This window comes from Helicoverpa armigera, chromosome 23 (assembly GCF_030705265.1).
Source record: "Helicoverpa armigera isolate CAAS_96S chromosome 23, ASM3070526v1, whole genome shotgun sequence".
NCBI lineage: Eukaryota > Metazoa > Arthropoda > Insecta > Lepidoptera > Noctuidae > Helicoverpa > Helicoverpa armigera.
The window spans coordinates 7,773,051-7,796,335 of NC_087142.1; the positions used below are offsets into that span (position 1 = coordinate 7,773,051).

General features: G+C 34.3%; 1 protein-coding gene across 2 annotated transcripts in view; it reads left to right on the forward strand.

Annotated features, from left to right (window-relative positions):
• The window catches only part of Cv-c (crossveinless c), a 310,299-nt gene that overhangs the window by 162,621 nt on the left and 124,393 nt on the right, over positions 1-23,285 (forward strand). The gene's annotated exons all lie outside the window — the stretch shown is intronic.

Sequence of the window (23,285 nt, forward strand, 5' to 3'; positions counted from 1 at the left end):
TTGAAGGTTTTGAGATCTGATCCGTGGTTTTATTGTAATAAGATGGGATTAGAATTAAGTATTGAGTTGAATCGAGTATTATATCTCGTCTATGTTACAATCACAAATTTTTAAAACTGCATTACAAAGTATACGTGAGCATTTTTCTATGGACGCGTTGCGGCCATGTACAAATTGTAAATACGCTGAATCGAATTGTGCAGTGATATAGATAGTTTTAAAACAGTGTTTAAAATTATAAGCACTTCGGCACTCTTCATGAAGGTATCTAGGCGTAGGTATCACTCTTATGATTGAGAATCGTATGAAATTGATGTCGCAGTTTCTGAGTTTTTCTTGTTCATGCGAACTGAGACACAGCTATGATGGGTGAATTTGCTTCATAATAAGTACTGATGTTTATGTTATTTTATCCTACTTTCCAATGTATTTTCTCACAAAGGACATTACCCACTGTCTCAATTCAGGTAATAATTTATTGTGTATTATATTATCAAGATACAGACTCGTCTATTGCTTAACTTTAGCAGGTCATAATTCTAAGTTTAGTACAAGTAAAGTTCAATAATAATGTACGCCTACGTATTGTATCTCGTGGGAAACAATACGATTGTTTACTTAAGATATTATAATATACAGAATTAATGTTCACTAAAGAAAAGACCAGCTCTCTCTCTACAGTACAATAATTTTCCAAACATTATAATCATTCTGCCCTTATCCTAATTTTATTTGTGGTTGAGCAGCATGTATTCTCCTTCCATACTTTTCTATCTGCGGTCTTCACACAAGTTACACTCTTACTGAACATAAAGTCTTTCACACAATCCATCGATCGTTTTAGGAATTTTCCAAACGATACAATTTTACCTAATTTCCAAGAATATATATAATTTAGATAGATTTGAGGAAACATAACTTTTTTATATAATTATCTTTTCTTGTCAGCTAACATAACTTAAAAAGTTATTTCGAAAATGGATTTCACGTGTAAGATAATTGCGTCAAATACATGGAGGAGAATACAACTGTTACTTAAAATTATGTTTACCTTATACTAGTCTATATCATAAAATTATTAGCAGTCACCGCAGCCGAAATCGGCTGGGAAGTATATAATCTATATTTCTTCTATCTGACATTTTGAAGAGGAAAGTTCAGTTTTATTGTACCCTAAAGCTCTGAAGCTACTGAATCGATTTGAAAAGTTATTTCACTGTTTTTAAAACCACACAATCCTTGGATTACAGAGGCTATATTTTATCCGGATACAGGAAGTATTTCCTACCGGACGCGGGTAAAACAGCTAGTACTATATATTTTTATACAAATTCCTAAGAACCAACCTTTAAAGAAAACCTGCATAGTACCACAATGTTTCACTAAAACTATTTTGTTAGAAAGGTAAGAGAATTCATTTGTACGCCATTGTCATCCAAACCACGTCTGAGATAAGTGCTTTTAACATCCGTGTTGTGTTGGGAAACCTTCACACTTGTCTCCAAGTTAAATCTATTAAGAAATGGCTTATTACCTATGTTTTAATATCAAAACATGTTACTTGTGAGATGGCATCTGAAGAGTATAAGAAAGAGCAAGTAGAGAGTGATGATCTTAATCTCCAAGTTTAATACTATGTAGGTAGAAGGGTAAAGTATAAAAGGCACTCAACGTTACTTGCTAATTTAAAAGAAAATATAAATCAATATCAATGCTCACTATAAAAAAATACCAAAGGGTACAATTTCAGTTACCTACAATGTTCCCTGTAACTTAATCTAGTCGGTGGACCCTATTCTCATATCACCAATGGCAAATTCACAAATAGGTTAAACAAGAGAGAAAAAATCAAACTAAAAAATAAAAAAGTAAATATCAAACAATATATCCGATATTCACAAGCCATCAAACTTACTTTAATCTAACAAAACAAAATGGTGTGAAACCCGTCTAACAATATATCGGCTCATCAGTTTTCACCGACACTAGTGTTGTATCAACAAGGAATACCGGTAAACAGGCGACGCTATCGCGATCCGATGACAGCTACTCGATTGAACTTAAAATCGAGATGGGAATCGATGGGCCCTATTCTTAACTCTATAATATTGTATTTATAGCAGAAATCGGCGTTACTATAAACCTTTTTAAACAAACGAGAAAAATATAATATTCACAAGCCATCAAACTTACTTTAATCTATTAAAACAAAGTGGTGTGAAACCTGTCTAACAATATATCGGCTCATCAGTTTTCACCGACACTAGTGTTGTATCAACACGGAATATCGGTAAACAGGCGACGCTATCGCTAACTGATGACAGCTACTCGATTGAACTTTGAATCGAGATGGGAATCGATTTATCGATGCTCGGTTGGGAATGTAGGTCTTTCGGTGTTAATGTGAAGTTTGTTTGATAGTTAAATGGTTATCGTTATTTAGATTTGTTACGGCCCTTTCTTGGTGATAATAAGTTATGATAGGGAGGTTTAAATTGTTCTGTGTTGTGGGAATTGCGTGTGAGATAAGTTAATGACTGGAAAGTATTCTTGAATATCGATACAAAAGTAAAATAGCACAGGACTTCATTATTTCTTTCTTATTTTTTTCTAAGTTTGGAATTGAATTTTAATACGATAGTTACATTTATTATGTTAATTGTATTTACTTTCCAGTATGTAGAGACATACTTTTTGTTATTAAATGTATAATTAATCACATACTCTGTATATAAAAATCATATTTATATACGCCATAACCTAAACACCCTTTCAATAGTGCTGCACCAACAACAAATCGGTTCTTAGTATCGATACTCGGTACCGATATCAAAACAAACACAAATAACCCTCTGACTGCAGATCGTGCTGAGTCTACATCAGAATATGTCCCGTATATTGTTTATGCTCGTTGTTTGCAAACCGAACAATGAAAATAACTGGTCTTTCTGTCACACTATTTTATCAAACAAATTAGACATATAAAATTTGTTAAAATGTCTGTTTGTTGGTCTGTTTACAGGTTAAATTTATTTTATTTGCCGATTGTATTTTGTGACGGTGACATTTTAGGGTTAACTTATTCTGCTATAACTTTTATTGTTACACTAGTTTATGTTCACGCTTTAACGCCTAGGAAAACTGCTTCGCGTATAACATTGATTTTATAGGCACATTATTTTCAAAACTGGTTCAGTAGTTTCGGAGATGTGATCTACCAACCGTGTGAGATACCAACATAAATATTCTCTTTTACTACTAGATAAAATGGTGACCTAATTTGTATGAAAATGTGAGTGAAGCTGCGAGAAAATAATTAGTTCATTTTAATTTGGACACTTCAGCATATGCTAATGAGTTGGAAAACTTTCCTAGCATATTAATTAATGCCACAATTAGTAGTTACAGATAACTAGTTACATAAGTTAGTGCAAACTACAAATTCACCAGTTAAAGTTCTAACTGTAATTACTGGTCTTCTGAAGTTTAGTTAATTACGGTTAACCCAAAACTGTTAAGTAAAATCTATTTAGGTAATATGTACTGTTATTTTCAATTTTAACTAGAGTAGTTGGGCTTAGAATAAATTCTCGTAGGCCATCTACCCATTTTAAACTAATCATCATATCATCACCATATTCAGTCATTATATTAAATAAAGTAATTAATATAATGTGGTAACTGGTACGCATTTTTACATCAAAATGGCCGATGAAAATTGAATTTGTAAAAATGCGTACCAGTTACATGTTACTTCTTAAATTAAATAATGCCTTCATTCACACTAAACGTAAAACCAATTCATAAGGACACCTAGTCCAAAAATTAACTGAACAAAGTTCAAACGATAAATTAAACATCAAAAACTACATTCTAATCATTTACTCGTACAAAATCTAGAACAAATCCTTGAGAGTATGTTAAAAGCAAAAAGTATCCAACACAAGGTTTTCTATACGCAGCAGAATCAATCGATTGCCATATGAATCGATTTTCCTTAACGACTTCGATACCGATTTAATTCACTTATCGATAAATTGCGCAATTTACATCACTATTAACTGTGGTACAGTATGTTAATGTTTTAAGTGATATCGATCGGGTTTTCTTGTTTATGGCTTTTTAATTATTATAATCGATTATGGACTTGTTTGTTTGTTGATAAATGTGAGAACTGGATGAAAACGGGTATTGTTATGTTTAGTTATAATGAATTTAATATCAAGCCTAGTTTATACTAATTTGGATAAATTAAATATTAGAAAAATAACTTGTATAAAAATATTCCTCACGCATACTTTGATTTTTCCAAGTTTTATTAATTTCATATAATACACCATCTACAATATCTTGATACATTTATTTATTTCCCGTTTGTTCAGTTTAGTCTAGTGCATAATTGTCTAGATATAACGATTCCATTTTATGAGTACCAAAAAAATATAATTCAACCGACAGGCACAAATATAAACAAAATTAAAGACCCACCCCTCTAACACGAAAAAATCATCCCAAGAAAATCCTTAACAAAAACGACAGTCACATAAAGCCGTGTTCAGAGGCGACCACAAATCATCCACACGCAAGCGACTGCCATCGAACCGCTAACGATCTCCAGATAGCGCAGATAAGATCCGTGAGCTCAGCTGATGGCTTCGACTTGTGCGACCATAGATATCGCGACACACCTATTGTTATTTTGTGGTACAAGTAGGAAAAGCCTTTTTTTGGTGGTCGTCATTTTGGATGGTAAAATATTTTGCACTGTAGAACATATTTTTGACATTGCAGAGCACTAAAACAACATGGAGTTTTTATTACTGAATAATCCTAAAGATATATTTCTTTACAATAATTGTAAGCTTTCTTTGTAATCTGTAAAACATAGCTACTTATGCAAGTGAGTGGATAAGTTTCCTCTGGGCGGGAAATAAAATGCGAAAACTAGCTAGTTAACTTTGCCTTTCTATGTACCTTAACATTACATGCCTATTGCTGATACTAGAAATAATTACTAATTACCTACATTTGCAATTGCAATAAATAGGTACCTACACTTGATAAATACAAGAATAGGACATAGGACTAAACTTATAATCTGCAGTAACTCTTTCTACTAGCAGACTAACTCAGTTACATAAACCATCTCAATATAACAATACAACACTAGCAAAATAAATGATTCATTACGAACACCATTAACAAAGTTTCAACGCACAAAAAAAGAACATAAAAATTAATGGCGTTTTCAAACCGCGCCACAAATCATCGTGATATGATTGCGATCAACTTTTACTAGCTGTCGATTTTGATCAGGTTGATAAGATATATTCGTTTGATGGTCAGCCTTGTCAAAATTTAGGCTAGAACTTTCGATCTTTTTTTATTATAAACTCTTTTGCAAAAAAAACGGGCACTTATGCGAAATCTTAGTTTTATGGACTTTACGTGTATTTCAAAGGGTTTTAATGATTGTAGTATGTTTCTAGCATCAAAAGAGTTAGCCGTGCATGCGTGAGAGTGTATTCTAAATTTGAATTTTGTACAATTGCTAAGAAATTGGCTAAACCTTGTTTTGGACTAATTGCTGGCAGAAAGTTCGTCGGTGTTTTGAAAAGTTTTTGAAGTGATTTTCAAGAAAATGATAATGCAGTTTTAATTAATGATTAATGTACTTTTTTGTTAGATCAAAACATTTTTGAAAAACTATGCGTATTTGATAAAATTTTCACCTGCTCTAAATGGGCTATGCTGATGATTGATGGCTATGTTAAGAGTTTTGGTATTTTAGTGTAAAGCGTTCTATTGTTTAGGTATTGTACCCACGTGTTTTAAAATATCGCTTTTTCATAAATAAACACTATTTAGAAGAGTATCAGTACCTTTGGCTGCGGCAAAACCAATTTAAAGTAAGCAGTGCCGATCACAACCCGTCTCCTATCGGACTTTGACATTTAAAAAATACCAAATTTTGTGATAAATGTTAAAATTAACCACATGAAAAATGATGAGGAGGGTTAAAGCTATCTAAAAAGTCAAATTATTGCCCCGTTGAAGCTCTCGATAACTCCATAGTTATCGGGTTACTAAACGACGATTTAGCTGAAAGGGAGTCAAAAATTCAAAATTATTGGCCAAACGTATGTTTCTTAAGAAATGAGCAGATAGCCAATTATTGTTATGATTTAAGCAGGAAAGTGCTGCAGATGCCAGAAAATCTCATTGTAGGCAAGTTTATTTAATAAAATGTCCGTGGGATGAAAACACGCTATTTGAACACTCAGACTCATAGATCTTCAGAGGTCTACGGAGTTTCCCAAGAGGCGAGGTTGTTACAAATCAGCGATTACGAGACCTTAAGACCTCGTGCTTACAGTCTATGCGCTATTTTCTGTATTTAGTAGAATTTAAAGACTTTTAAAAATGTCAAAGTCCGATAGGAGACGGGTTGTGATCGGCACTGCTTACTTTAAATTGGTTTTGCCGCAGCCAAAGGTACTGATACTCTTCTAAATAGTGTTTATTTATGAAAAAGCGATATTTTAAAACACGTGGGTACAATACCTAAACAATAGAACGCTTTACACTAAAATACCAAAACTCTTAACATAGCCATCAATCATCAGCATAGCCCATTTAGAGCAGGTGAAAATTTTATCAAATACGCATAGTTTTTCAAAAATGTTTTGATCTAACAAAAAAGTAGATTAATCATTAATTAAAACTGCATTATCATTTTCTTGAAAATCACTTCAAAAACTTTTCAAAACACCGACGAACTTTCTGCCAGCAATTAGTCCAAAACAAGGTTTAACCAATTTCTTAGCAATTGTACAAAATTCAAATTTAGAATAAACTCTCACGCATGCTCGGCTTAACTCTTTTGATGCTAGAAACATACTACAATAATTAAAACCCTTTGAAATACACGTAAAGTCCTTAAAACTAAGAGTTCGCATAGGTGCCCGTTTTTTTTGCAAAAGAGTGTATATCACATGCTTATTTTTTACACAAAACTCAAGTCTTCTACATAAAGGATAATGTGTTATTTACTTTAGACTTCTTAAAGTTATATTAGGTACTTTCTAAATATATATGTGCATCTGTCTATGTTGAGGAAACCTGGACTTTATAGGTCTGAAATCACCTAGAGCAAGCGTGGTGTTTAACCTGTTGTGTGTTGGAGCGCAGATATACGCAAGAAACAATTGTTTTTCTATTGTTTTAGCTGCTTACAAGAAGTTAACGGTAATTTCCTATTATACTCCGAAGATACCCTTGTCTTGTAGATTTTATGATCTTTCTGATTTCAGGAATTTCGAGCAAAACTTGATTCATTATTTTCAAAAACTGCAATACTTCTATAACTTGTACCATGACCAACAAAACACAGTCTATTGGAAGTGTAAAATTATGAGCCTGTAAAAGGTTCGAAGCCAATTATCTTCAGTTTCTAGGTATCCTGAATCGTGAACTAAATTATACTGGTGTAACTAAGTTTTTTTATAAAATGCTTTGTTGTGACTCACGAGTCTTTCTTGTTTGTAAAATAGCTGTGGGGAAATTCAATTGTTTTCGTTCTTTTAATGGTCGTTTGCAATGTTTAATTTTGAAGTTGTCTCTCAGGGGATATTTCGATTATTATTCAAGAATTGAGCAACAACTGTAGACATTAATTATGAAGATACACCAAAACCTATATGTATTGGAATGCAAAATTCTCATACTTTTTTTAAACACTGAAAAGTAGTAGATACTGACGGATAGTTTCACGGCAATAATCGATTAAAATGTATGGAAAAATAAAATAAATAAATGCAGTTTTTAAATAAATTAAACCCAGAAGCGTGTAAATTATTTTCCTCGTAGCAACTACTACAACAAATCATACTTTCAAACCACAATCACGCACAACAAAACCATAGATTTCTAACTTTTCTATCGCACAACTTCCATTGTCAAACTGACTATTACAACTATATCGATCATCGAAAACCAACAAAGGTATCGATAAGAATCGATGCGACAGAGTTTCACTAGCGTGTGCTAGCGACGTGTTCACAGAGTAAGGAAAGATGAGCGGAGATGCCGTAATGCGGTTACGCGCCTTCTTCTAGGTCAAATACGTACAGTGGGCATAACCAAAACGATCAGTTACTAGTGAACTAACGAGGCTTTTTAGTTCTTCGAGAGTCGTCTCAACGATTTTTGGTATTACAAAAAATGATCGGGTCCAAAGAAGGCATGTAAAGGTGAAGACAGTAACGTTCCTCGTCGCCCGCAGACCCGCATTTTGGCGCGTTACTTTCTTAGGAGATTTTCTGTTATGGCACCTCCGTTCATATTGTTCTCGATGGTCGTGTCTATTCGAATGCCAGTATCGATACAATCGGCTTCTGAATCGAGATTGCAATCGTTCTTCGTGCGAACATGTCAATTGTCAGGAGGAAATCGTGATATTGTGACTTTTTTTTTCTTTTGAAGTTTCCGGTAAGAGGTTGCTTGTTAGAATTTAAAGTTTAAGTTTAATTCTTTTGTATGGGAAAGCGTGAGGTGAGGTAATTGAATAAGCTTTGTGTGTTTTTAATGGGATTTTCTTGGAAATGTTTGTTGTATTTGTTATTTCTTATGTGAATGAAGTATATAGGTAATTGAAGGTACATAACTTAAGGTTACTAAACATAATATACATATACCTACTACTACTGAATTAAAGTTGATATGGCAATTTTACTTTTGATTTTATTTGACTTCTTCTATCGATATAATATCAGCTATTTGTCAACCGATTTAAATAAATATTTTTAAGCGCTCATTACTTATCTTATAAAAACTTTATCAAAGCATATTAAAATGATATCACCATCCGGTAGCATTAAGCGATAAACTTTTAACGACACCTTACAAAATTAGATAAATAAAATACTTCCTACAATCTATTTCTCACCATTAGTTAAAGAGAAATCTTTTTTTTATTACCACAGATTAAATACTTACGTTATCAACAAAAACTTATAAAACAAGTGCCACTAATTTTTAATTTAATCAAAGATAATTTTAAACTGCATCCGCGTTAAAAGATAAAGATTAAAGTTAAGGCTTAGAGCATTTAACCAACCGGACAGGCTATAGCCGTATCTTCTCCTCTCTGGAAGGCACAATACATTTAGCCTGAGTCATACATATGTATCTACATGTGTGCGTCAAGTTCATACTAGCGTTCGTCCAATTTTATGTGTGCGTGCGTAACGATGTGATAAAAAATGCATGACTGAGCTATCACTATTTTTGCGTTTCCTCGGCCCCTTTTTTTTTGAAGGGATATCATCAAATAACCACTGTGGGTGCAGCCTCAGGAAGTGTCAGATTCATACTTACCATACTACCCATCATGTTCCTTTTTAAGCCCTTTATGTAAAAGGGCTGCAGTAACTCTTTAGAACAATTCCGCAGCTCCAGCAAGTTAGCTCTCCCTCTGCCCTTAGTTTGGCAGTCTTTTTTGCTCATACATTGTGCTCGTGGCATATCCAGTTGGTTACATAATCTGAGTTTAGTACTAAACTAAGATTAGTTGTGACCACTTTAAATATTGCTCAACCGGGATATAAACACCGTATCAGTGTATGTGCCGGCGCATATCAGTGAGCAATTAGATGTTGATATCTTCCTGTGTTGTGTAAACTTAGCTTTAAAGTGATTAATCGGTTATGTGAGATAGGTTTAGGTCTTATGTACCTAGTTAGTAATAACGCAAAACTTTTTTCAAACGCTAGTTGTTAATTAGCGTGTGTTATGGGTGAGAATAATATACAGCTAGTTACATATATAAGTATTGATAAATATAGATTATAATACCCAGACCACGCCCAACGAGCATGCTCATCACATAAATGTCAACTGATACGGTGATGGAACCCCGGGACCTCAGGTTCGTCAATCCGGAATGGTGACTACTGGTTGTCATTAAAAATTTATTAATAAACATAACTACATTGATATATAAAGTTTGGATGCACCGTTCTGAAAACTGTAATGAAATGACATAGAAGTGCACTAGAAAACTAGGAAGACTACAAAACTCTTTCCAAGTTACCTCATCACAACTCTAAAGTTATCATAACATGCAAAGGAAAGAAATATTTAAAAAAGAAAATTTTCAGCTCTTTTCCTGTTCATATAAATCATATGAAAACTTTTGCAATTACAAACTTTTCTTATATATACAATGTTAATGTAACAAGCTCTAGGGAAAACTAACAACGTACAGTGTATAAAAGTTTTGTAAAAAAAATGTGTTGGAAAAACTTTCCTCCTTACCTTGACTGAAACTATATCGTTACGTTACATACACCAAAAGACCCGTTGGTCTATTGGTTCCAAACGCGACTGTTATGTACCGGGTGCCAGGTTCTACGACGGGTCAAGCTGAAATCTGCTTTCTTGATTTTCTGAAACTTTCAAATATCAGCCAGGACTCTGGCATCCCCGTCGTAACTTCTCACTTAACGGACATGTATTTAGGTACCATAAACCGTTCATGAGAATTGCATTGAAACGAACAAAATTGTAACAAAAAACTAGTTTTGTATCAACCATACTCGTTCGGAATCGGTATCAGAATACGCTCAACAGCCGCTCTAACGACCTGCATACATAAAACCATATAAGTATAACAGAAAGAGAAAATAGAAAAAGTTCTAAAATCATAATCGATTGCAATCTAAAAGCAATCGTGCTTACAAAGAAGTGATGCGAGAGAAGCATCGATAAGCAACGGTAGCATCTAACGAATCGATTGTCAATCGATTTGCCGACGGCGATAAAATTCTCACACTCGATCGAGTTAAAGACCAGCGTCCACTTATCTAGTAGAGTAAAACCGGGATAGTTGCCGCACTTTTTGAAATCACTCTGAGACTGTTGATGACTCTAAAAATTATAACCATAATGTTTTCTAAGCTCCATATTTTTGGGATTTCAACGACCAATTCATAAATAGTAAAAAACATTTTCTTGAATATTTTTTCAGAGTATTATTAATACCTACTGGCGATAGTCGCCTGATCCATATAAATGCTGCATAAGATAGATGCCCGATTTTCCGAAACGGGACTCCTATCCCCAAAAACTTGATCACGTAATCACACAGAGGCATGCCATACGATCAACTTACTGGTAGCTTGACAGTCTCGATTAATAATTGAAATTATACAGATACCTACCTACATATTCATTCGTAAAACTATAGTTATTATAATCGAGGCAACTATACACCTGGGACAACTATCCTGATTTTACCCTAATCGCTGACCGCCAAGCTTTTGCCAATCTCGATTCTCGATTCTTTTCGAGTCCGCATCGATATTTCGATTTGCTCGTCTCTTTCAAGTTTTGTTCCGCTATCGGTGCATTTTATCACGTAGAGAAATGCAGCGTCATTTCTTATACAATGCAATTTTTATATTTCTTATCTCAATAAAAAGAAGCGCGGCTACTGAAATATTTAATGAAATAACGTTAAGATTTTTTCTTAATACTATTTCTCTATATTTGCATTTCGTGTCATACGGGTGGTACATTTTATAATCTAGAAATAATATGAACTCTATATATAGGATACAGCTTAAAAAGAAGCCTAAATACATTCTGAATAATTGGTTACTACCTCTAGATATTCATACCTAATCATATTTTTTGGGCCACTTCATTACACAGACCTCTTCCCTAAACAGACGAGGAATGAGACCACACTTGCTCAATGCGTGTCCATTCGATAATTTCAAACTTTAAAACAAAATTACTACAACTTAGTTTATGTTTACAGACTGCCATCCCTAATAAAGTGACAAAATTACAACCATACTTTCTTACTACGCAATTCATTCACACACATTAAAAGCACCAATAAAAACTATACAAGCAAAGCCTAGCTAAAAAGACCTATTCTCATTAGCATAAAATTATCTTCCACTACAAAAAAGCAGCAGCTAATGTGCAATTCGCCTTATAAGTTCAAATCAACGGACGGTACACAAATGTTTGTAGAGAAACCTGGTGAGAACGGCTCGTTGACAATTGACGACTGCTAGTAAGTGGTGATGGTATGAAAGTGATATGTACTGTAAAGAGAAGTATGAATATGACAATGCTAATGTTATGTGTTTGTATGTCTTTAAGTTGTTTAGGGGAAATCAAAATTCAGAAAGTTTGGTATGGAATTTTATCAAGGGGTAAAAGGGTTGATTTGGTCAGATAGGCAGTCGCTCTTAGTGAAGTAAATGGTACTCAGTTGTCTCCAGTTAGACATCAAGCTAACCCCAACAAAATAGGGAAAAATTAAGACAAATGGCGAACTCTATGGTAAATTATATTAAATAATTATATTAAATAAATAAAATTAATTAAATATTAGTTATATTAAATAAATAAATAACCACTTGGAGAGGCCTATGTCCAGCAGTGGACTGCGATAGGCTGATGATGGATGGATGAAAGGTGGAACCAAGTAACGTAAAACCCATACAAATCAGTTATTAAAAAAGTTTTCACCTCGCTGTTTTACCTAGAATAAAATACACAGGAAGTAAAACTCCAGTTTATTATTTACTTTATTGTGATACATAGTATAGGTATTTCAATTAAATACAAATAACACAGTAGGTTACAAAGATATTCGCCAAAGTATGACTAATATTGTTTCCGCTCGCGCTGGTCAAGTCAGTTTAAAATAAATATGTTCAACACATGTAACAGAAGTAAGCTTGTCTCATACATACTCTACAACTCAAACATTCTACAAGCCTATTCGATTCGGAAATCGATTGGCTCGTATCGATTTTATTGCGGAAAATACTTTCATGTTCGTTTATAGCAAAGATTATAACTACATAGTTATTTGTTGTATGTTTTATGTGTGGTTTTCCCATTGACTGTGCGTATACTTGTTTTATAGGTGTTTCGCTGCTTTTCATAGCTGTGTCGAATCAAATCTCAATAAATATGATGAAATTTTGTATTAACTGGGATTTACTTAACAGTGCTTAGTCATCTGCCGCGTCTTTTGCCAAATATGTAGGGGTCGGCTTCCAGCCCAACATGATGCAGCTAAGTGCCAAAATTTTACATGTTGCGACTGCCTATTTGACCTCCACAACTCAGTTTCTGAATCGAAGATTTTCAAATGACTGCCGAGACCCACCTATTCAAATAGAGGAACTCATCCTGTCCCGCCGAGCATTACTTAACCTTAAGATCGATCGACCCGTGTTAAATTTTTAACCATTACTCACTGCCAATTTCACCGACAATATAAAAGTAAGTTTTTCTTAAAACAACGGTTTACTTTGAAACTTGAATGTGAAAATTTATAGTAAACAATTGTTTTACGATAACTATCGTTTATGTTTTCGGTAAACTTGGGCCTTAACATACTGTGAAACACACAAACACATACACAGTACCCAATGCCACTCAAACGGTAGCGTTTCTAAAACATATTGATAGTTGAATCTGCAATTGAATTCAAATAGTTACCTATGTAAATAAGCTTACATTTGCAAGAGAAACTGTTTAGTATACCAATTGATTTGTCAATTGCTATTCGAATAAGAAATATGTTGTTTACGTAATAGGGGAGCGGTATTTTCGAACAGTATTTGAATTTTAACGGTTTTTATTGGCAGTTTACGTGTAAAAAGTATTATGTGTATTCTGGTCATGGAGAACAAAATGACTAACGGAGATCTCATAACGCAAAATCTCCTAAGAAAGTAGCACGTCAAAAAGCGGGTGTTCGGGGGACGAGGAACGGTACTTGCTACGCCTCTAGTACGCCTAGCTACGCATTCTATGGAACCAGCCCTTTATTTTCAGTTTGATTTGACAATGAACCCAAACGTCGTGTTAGTTCTAGTAACTGATCACGCCTCCGTTATTTTGACCAACAAGAAAGCGCCTGGCCTACCTGCCTTATGGCATCTCCGCTATCTTTCCTTCCTCCTTGGATCTAATAGCATGGAAAGTTATTTTCGGTAATGCATTTGTTTGTTTATTGGTGTTTTTGAATGGAAATTATTCGGATTAATGTTATTTGAATAGCTATTGCATAAAATTATACTTGGGAAAGGTATTTAACCTAAATAACCACTCTTATACATTGGTCAGTAGTGGTTTTTCCGTTAAATAAATATAGTATGTATTATTTATTAAATGTATAATACATAAAACATGAACTTACTATAAAAGGGGGATAATATCCCTTCATATCAGTGTTCTTTCAAAAATCCTTTTACACCAGAGTATCTAAAGCATGATATAGGTACATCAATGAACCTATCATGTTTTTTCGCCACTTATTATTTTCTTGCAAAATAAAAGTTTTTCTTTCCAAAAATCGTTACCTTTTCTCAAGTTTTTGACTTTTACGAAAACGAATGTTATATTTTAACATCAAAATACACAACCCTCTTCCCCGCCGTCGGTTAAACTCGTCGCAATGAGAGCAATGTCCTGATAATGACTAGCATATGTTTATTCCGCTTACAATTGAAAGGGGTGGAGCTCATGTTAAGTAGGAAGTTCATTTGTATGTGGGTTAGTTCATTAATTTTAATTGAAGTTTATGACACTAATTCATTGTTGTGAGGGGCGTGTAAGTGATAGTGGTAATGCATGTGAAATTGTGTCAATTTTCTCGTCGTTTTAGATTATTTCTTTCTTTGTAATTTATTTAAGTATGTAAGTAGACATTTTTTGAGTATATGTACTATTTTTATACTAAATAGGTTTAGCTTGCCTGTCATTAAAATTGTCATTAGTTTGTTCTAATTGTAGATCTCTGTCTCGGAATCTGATCAGATTGTTTTTCAAAAAACCTACATTTGTATACATGGTACACCTATGTCTAGGTTAGTATCAAATGATCCAATTGCAGAAGAAAATGTACAATTATGAATATATACCTAAAGGTCTATGTTGATCTAAAACTAAAATGTTATTCTAGTATTCTATATTTTTAGGTCACGGAAAAGCACCGATTTTACCACGAAGAAAAACCTCATTAAAACCACCACCCTATTGACCTTTAAAAACTTAAAAATACTTTTCGCGTAGTTTCCAAAGCTAAAAACATGAAGTATTGCGGTGCACTAACAAAAGTGCTCATTCACTTGTGATATGCGCCTGAGCAGAACGGTCGGTTATAAATAGATTATATCACTACTTACACGCGAACACCATGCTTGGAGTGATGGGATTTGTCGATGTTTTGTCGATAAAAATGGAAAGAGACTCTTCTTTAAGATGAAGAAGCGTTTTTCTCTAGCTATACTAAATTATTATTAACAAAAATTTGGAGTTCGATTAACAATTTTACAAATTGTATAGTTAGAGATTTTGTTACTAAATTGGTATTGAAATGATAAAAGGCATCAATTTGACGTCACAGTTACTGTGTGTCAATACTTGATAAAAAGTCATTAAATGGCACCGATTTCATCAATCCAACGTTTTTGGTGACCCAACACAATTTATCACGAATTTCATTCATATTCCTAGACGAACGTTTGATACCTGCTCCTCAGATGTAGTATGTACTTGCAAAAATGCGAAAGTGTCGATAAACCTAAAATTCCTTTTCCCAGCACTATCAAGAACCCCCCTGATCCGCGCAGTGGGAACGTCTATGCCCGTCTATAAATAAAATAATCGAAGCCAAGATAAAATTGTGAAATAATTATTGTTACGCCGTACAATGGTCACGAATCTATGAAGTTTCTGCTTGATACCAATGTGTGAGCAATATATGAGGATGTGATATGGTATTACCATTTGTCGTGAGAAACTAGTTATGTACCTACTGAGTGGGATTAGGTTATAAGTGTACTAGGATACATTTAGGACTAGATTTTACAAGTGACTTTGTCTGTACTGTATCCTGTACCCCGATAAAGACTAGCATCTCTAGAGTATCAACTATATTCATCCCAAATTTTATTGCATTCGGTTCAGCTACCTACCGGATAAAGAATAAACTTATCTCCGATTTCAGTGTACCAACTGTCTTCGAATCTAAATTGGATAAGCCATTTCAGCGTAACAAACAATGATCCCACTTTCGCATCTTTACAAATGCCTGTCAGTCGCGCTTTCACGCCATAACTACTGAACCAAATTAAATGAAGTGTGATACACAGATAGTCTTAAGCCTTAGTAAGGATATAGGCTAATTTCCATTTTCCAGGTGGTAGAAGTATTTCCCTCATGGGGGTACAGCTAGTATGACTATAAAGTGCACTTAAATAATTAATGAAGATCTAACTCCACAGATAAGGAAACAGGGGAATCCGGGCTATTAAATTAAATCCGTCTGTGGTTGAGATAAATTATCATGACACAGAAAGAATGCGGACGGAAATTAAATTCTCAGTTCCTTAAAACATTATTAAAAATGTTCTGAATAAGTTTCTTTTTTAAAATGCTTTGTGGACGAGCTGTTTGTTTATTTGATATGAAGAAGAAACATTAAATATAAATTACTATAGTATTTTGATAAATCCTTCCTCCATAGATACGGGTGAAAACACGGGAAATCGAATAGTAATGCATTATGTAAGAGCATACACAAAACAATAAGAATTTTATTACAATCATGACGGAAGTTCATATCACATTGACAGTTAAATTACTGTTACAAACGCGTTGTCTATGGAATTATTATGGTCGGTCATGTGTGAACCCCCAGAGCGCACATTCTATGGTAATTACTTGTCAGAAAACGATTATGGTAAGAAAATCTAATTTTTCAAATCAATATTTTATTTTTATAAAAAGCTCCTTTAGTTTTCTTCCATTGACTAACTGATTCGTGTAGCAGAGACATTACCGCCTTTAAAATTACGCCTCTATTCATTTCGAATTAAAGTTAGTCAGAAGTATCCGTCATTTCAAAGAAAAGTTTATTATATGAAGTTGAAGGAACCACCAACTTACTTATTGTCTTCAATTTCGTAAGCACCAACTCTAGTTTTAAAACTTCGATTCGAATAGTGTATCAAAGTTTGACTTAAGACAAACTAGAATGGAGTTTCATGAAAAAGACTGCATCTACACCTCATTTTCTGTGTTTAATTTCAGATATATCTCGCCGCAATTTTTTTGTCTCACCCATTATCTATCTAACTAACCTTCTGACACCACATTTGTTACATCACAAACAAAACAATAGCTATGTGAACATTTGAAAGATGGATTCAAATTAACTTCATGATAATTTCGACGATAGCACACCTATGTTATTGCTTATCTGTTATCGGATAAATGGGATCATTATATCGATAGTATTGTCTTATATGTACAGTCAACTTCAGGTCAGTGGTAACAGTTTTATAGGAAAATCGTACTCATTACTATTGAGTTAAGATGCATGACAGTTACCACTGATGTGCGGTCTACTGTACAACCATTGTTCTTTTAGAAAGACATGGATTCATGTGTTAGATTGAAAGTTGTTCGTACATCATTTCGTAGAAAATGTATGTTGAAATTGAAAGTTTTTGTGTGGTGAGAAAATATCCATTTATATCTATTTTATTCCCTCTCTCTTGTATTTATTTTAAACATACATATTTACAGAAGAAAATACTTTTAAGGTAAATAGTTGATAATATAAAAAATACCAATTTACTTTACTACAATGGGTATCTAAAATAAATTGTAAGCTTATGTGGGCCAGACAAATCAATTTTAGCATGTAATATAAAAACGTTTTCTAAAATGATTGTAAGCAGAAATATATTTGGTTCATCAACATAATTGATTTTCTGATACATCAATATGAATAATGGATCAATCAAAATATCGTTATAGAATATGGTACAAGTTATAAACTTACCAATAAAAAAAATAAATACATGAGAGTCAAAAAAACGTAATTACCTATGTACAAGTTATTCCTTACTTACAATTTAAATACAACTATATTGGTTTTAAAAGACAGTATTATTTCCTGTGATTAAAAAAAACTTTATTTTACTGAAATATCATCTCTCACATTTTCTTTTCACAACAAAAATCTATTGTCTATTCCACTAACTTCAATTAAACAAAACTAAAGATTCCGACAATTTAAGAACCTTCTCCTTTTTGGGAAGCCGGTTAATAAAGAAATAAAAATAAACAAGCTGCAATAAAATGCTGTACTGAATGAACACATTTTATTTATATAAAGCTCGCTTGGCGCTCAAACCTTGCACCACACAAAACATTTGCATACATCAGTGATATGCAATGGATCACCAACCCGTGGTGGCTGTAGCATTACTTTAGCACAGCTACAGACTATTAATATATGCTTAATCGATTACAGACATCTTCTTAGAAAAATGTTTAAGTATGTTTTATCCATTGTTTTCTATTAACACAATGTGGTTATGTGAGGTTTTGGGCCTCAGCTTTGTGTAAGAGAGAATCGTTATGAAATTGTAAATGCGAAAGTACATATCTTAGTCAGTTGATCGCGCTTTTTCGCCGAAACTACTGAATCGATTTAGATGAAATTTGCTACATAGATATGTACGAAACATGTGAAATTACAAAGGGAAATATCTAACAGTAGCTTTTCTTTGCATGGATGATTAACAATATTGTGTTTTTCTTTGTTACAGGTATGGGCGGACATCAATACACAGTCAAAATTAATTAGCATTAAATACTCTTTGTAACTGACTTAAAAAAGATGAGGTTCTCAATTTGACTCCTCTTAAAATAAACAGTGCAAGTTAACCTCATCCTAATAACTCACGAAAAACCTTTTGAAGTCGGATTAACATCATAATCTCTTGCTTGCTAAATGAGGAAAAATACCGCGTTAAAACCTCAAAGGACCTCATTATAAGTATATATTCTGGTTATAGCATACATGACCTAGTTACGCACCGAGATCTGGGGTGCAAGGAACTCTGAAGGGTGTTTGTATAGGGGTAGAAAACGCAGGTGTTAACGACTTGATGAGCATTTTCAAGGATTAAGAGTTCAATAAGATGTGAACGGAAATTAATTGTAATGTAAATCTAGTTAGCTTCTGTTGACTTGCGTTTGGTTAGATATTTTTTAGTCGTTTGGCTTCCTAACAAAAAGGATATGATTATAACATAGCTGTAGCTATGGTGATGAAAAATGTTATGATGGATTGCATAATGCAAAGCTTATTTTCTCCAGAATCAACGTAAATAGCCTGAAATCTATCCTTACTAATATTATAAATCGGAAAGTGAGTTTGTTTGTTTGTTTGTTTGTTTGTTTGTTTGTTTGTTCCGCTTTCACGCCGTAACTACTGAACCGATTGCTTTGAAATTTTGCAGACGTAAAGTTAGAAGTCCGGATTAAATAATAGGGTACTTTTTATCCCGAAAAAAATTGATATTCCCGAGGGAAAACAAAAATATTGTTTGCTTGATGGATGGATTGTAGATGGCGCTGTGTGTCGTTTAAAACAAGGTAATATATTGCAAACGAATATAAACATGTAAATTTAGAAGCTAAATGATACGATAATGAATCCCCGAAAATGAGGAATTCCCGAGGGATGATGTACAATTTGTTTAATCGTCTAAACTGTTTTTTTTACATCCTTACTAATATTATAAATCGGAAAGTGAGTTTGTTTGTTTGTTTGTTTGTTTGTTTGTTTGTTTGTTTGTTTGTTTGTTTGTTTGTTCCGCTTTCACGCCGTAACTACTGAACCGATTGCTTTGAAATTTTGCAGACGTAAAGTTAGAAGTCCGGATTAAATAATAGGGTACTTTTATCCCGAAAAATTGATATTCCGAGGGAAAACAAAATATTGTTTGCTTGATGGATGGATTGTAGATGGCGCTGTGTGTCGTTTAAAACAAGGTAATATATTGCAAACGAATATAAACATGTAAATTTAGAAGCTAAATGATACGATAATGAATCCCCGAAAATGAGGAATTCCCGAGGGATGATGTACAATTTGTTTAATCGTCTAAACTGTTTTTTTTACATCTACTTATATATTGCAAACGAATATGAACATATAAATTTAGAAGCTAAATGATACGATAATGAATCCTCGAAAATGAGGAATTCCCGAGGGATGACGTACAATTTGTTTTATCGTCTAAACTGTTTTTTTTACATCTACTTATCCTGAAATAACTATAATTCAACGAATTACTAATTGGTATAAGTATTAGTTAAGTTATTTAGTTCTTGAGGTATGCGATAGATGGCGCTGAGTGTTTTTAAAACGTGGTAACGATGTGTTTTTAAAATACGTAAGAAGTGGAATGATAGCTTTTTAAAACGTGGTGACGTTGTTTTTTTTAAGATACGTAAGAAGTGCAATGATATCTCGCGCTTTAACCTGTAGCTCATTGTTCAATCGCGAGCTTCCCGATAGCTCGATAGATGGCGTTGTGCTTTTCTGTATCGCGGTGTTAAGGTTCGCCGCGAATTAGTCTGTGTTAAGGTGTTTTGAAATCAGTGGGGCCCAGTAGCGCCAGGGCCAGCCGCGGCTGCGGGTTGTTCGAAAGAGATACCGTGGCCCTGGTATATAAAAGGCCTAGGACGGAACACGACGATTTTAGTCAGTAAGAGTCTGACACTCCCTCACCGCTGCTAACCCACAGCGGGAGGGGTGAACCGAATTCCACGCGGGCGAAGCCGCGGGCGGAAAGCTAGTTATTTAAATAAAACTCATAAATGTCCTTTCCTAAAGAACATTTTCCCAAGAAAAACTGTCTCAAAAAAGCACCTTTTGCAAAAATACTCTTGAAATATTACACGGTGCTAAACAGGTCATCTATTTACAAATTCACTTAGCTCGCAATGAGGCAGGGAAATGACAGACTTCGTTAGGCGGAGGACACAACGACTGGTTGTAGTAACCAGCAACCATTTTGTAATTGCTAACAGTGGTCTGAAACTATAAGTAGTGGAAAATTAAGGGTTGTTTATCCACCAGAAAAGGATATTTTTACAGACTTTCAAAAAGGAGGTTTTAAGTATGACCCGTATGTATGTGTTTGAGCGCGATTATCTCATGATAGCTGAACTGATTTGAGTGCGGTTTTTGGCGTAGTACTATTGTTAGACTTATGAGAAAGTTTTAAGTATTAAGTCGGTTTATTTTTTTGTAATAAGTGTTTTTTCAAGAGAGAGATTTTGCAAAAGAATTATTATTGAATATTTTAAGAAGCTTTCAGTCAGATAAGTAAATGTAAATGCCATTTGAATATGTTAATAAATCCAGATTTTGAGACGCTCAAATTGATTCTCGATTTACGATGGTCGGATTGGATAAAGCAATTTATATTTGGACAGATTTTTGATGCTTCGTTTCACTTTTATCTTAGCTTATGTTGAGAGAATTGGTGGAAGACATTTGATTATTATTTCGTATGTAATTATGAAAATAGTGAGCACACACTCAATAACTATTTAACTTGGGAAATTAAGAGGACAACAAAAACTGTATTTGTATTTTATAGATACTTAATTGTACCTTAGTCACTGAACTAGACAAATATAAACAAAAGTCCAAACCATTTAATTAGACCGGGCTGAAAATGAACACTTTATCATCACGACAAAAGAAATACACAAGGACAGGGCCCAAAACGCCTTTCACCACTTCATATGTGTCAATTTTTTTTTATTATTTTTCCCCACTAATATGTACTTTTTCCAGTCCACCAGCCCTAACCCCGCTTACACTAAAACCAACAAATTGTCCAGCCGTAGCCTCAACTGTCAGTAAACCGTGTAATTACTACGGACCTGATCGCTCACGAACAATAGCACGCAGTAATTGTAGTGCAGTGTGCACCCAGCCCTACTCGCTTTGTTTGGTTAACTTAAATGGGACGCCTAAATTCGTTTTGAGTGTGTTAATTCTTAATTTGAGCTGTGTTTTAGGAGACATGGTTCAAAAAGTACATTTTGACTGCGATTTCGTCAACGTCCTGAGAGAATTACGTCCCGAAGCTAGGTTAAAAGAAAGAAAGAAAGAAGAAAGAAAAAGAAAAACCATTTTATTTAACACACAAATGACGCAGAAAACAAACACACACAAATACAAACAAATATAACAATGGACAAAACAAACAGTGAAACAAAAAAAGAAAAGCGCTGCAGCTGCGTCACTTATGCGTGAAAAGGGGCAACGCTCAGCATAATGCTGTGTCTCGCACACGCAAGCACGAGACAACAGCGCTGGTTTTCAGCGCTGACTAAAAGTGTCTCCGTCGTCAGGTTACCTCTTTCCATGTCTTTCATTTCAATAGGTTTTGCTGTTTTGAGAGGTCCGCAATTGCTACTCAGTACCAGTCGTTGTTGGGACTCCACGTCAGACAGATTTGACAAAACTCTAGGACTATGGCTTATAAGTGTTTAACCAATCAGTTAAACATAAAGTTAACTCGACAAGAAGAAGTTCCAGGAATGACCTTCTCCAAACTGTAATTCTAGAAAATTCTCTCACCAAAATCGTGACACCCCCACCACCAAATACGTAATATTTCAAATTCTTCCCACGCACATATCCTTGATATAGTCCCATCTACGAAATGTCAACGAATCAATAATGTGTACCGTTAGGTGCGCTCACGCATGTTCATTGCAATTCAAATCGTGCGCCCGCGACGTGCGGGTGACGGGCCGTTTTGGAAGTTGTGAAGTGAATAGTTCAAAGGGTATTTGGGTAAAGAATTTTTAAAGGAAAAGGGTGAATATTTAATAGACAAGTCGGGTATGGCGCCAGTGTGACACTGTGTATTTTTGTTTGTCTATTTTAGGTGCATAGGTCTACTGTATGATAACATCTTTGGCAGTCATTACGGGAAGCCAGAAGCCAGTAAGTCTGACAGCCAGTCTTACCAAGAGGTATTGGGTTGCCCGGGTAACTGTGTTGAAGAGGTTAGATAGGCAGTCGCTCCTTGTAGAAAACTGGTACTCAGCTGCATCCAGTTAGGCTGGAAGCCGACCCCAACATAGTTTTGGAAAATCGCTAGGCAGATGGTGGTGAAGAGGTCTGCATGATTGGAGGAAGCAGTTGAATTAATAGATAGATGGCCACGTTCTCATTTAATTTATTTTTAATGAAGTATGAAGATCTTAAAGAATCCATATACGTCTGCGTAAATTTTTCGAAGATCACAAAACAATACAGATGGAACGAAGATGTTCCACAAAATAGCAGTTTTCTGCCTCGTGAATTTGCAGTTACGTGTTTGTTCCTCTAGAGAAAAGCTGTCACACTTAAA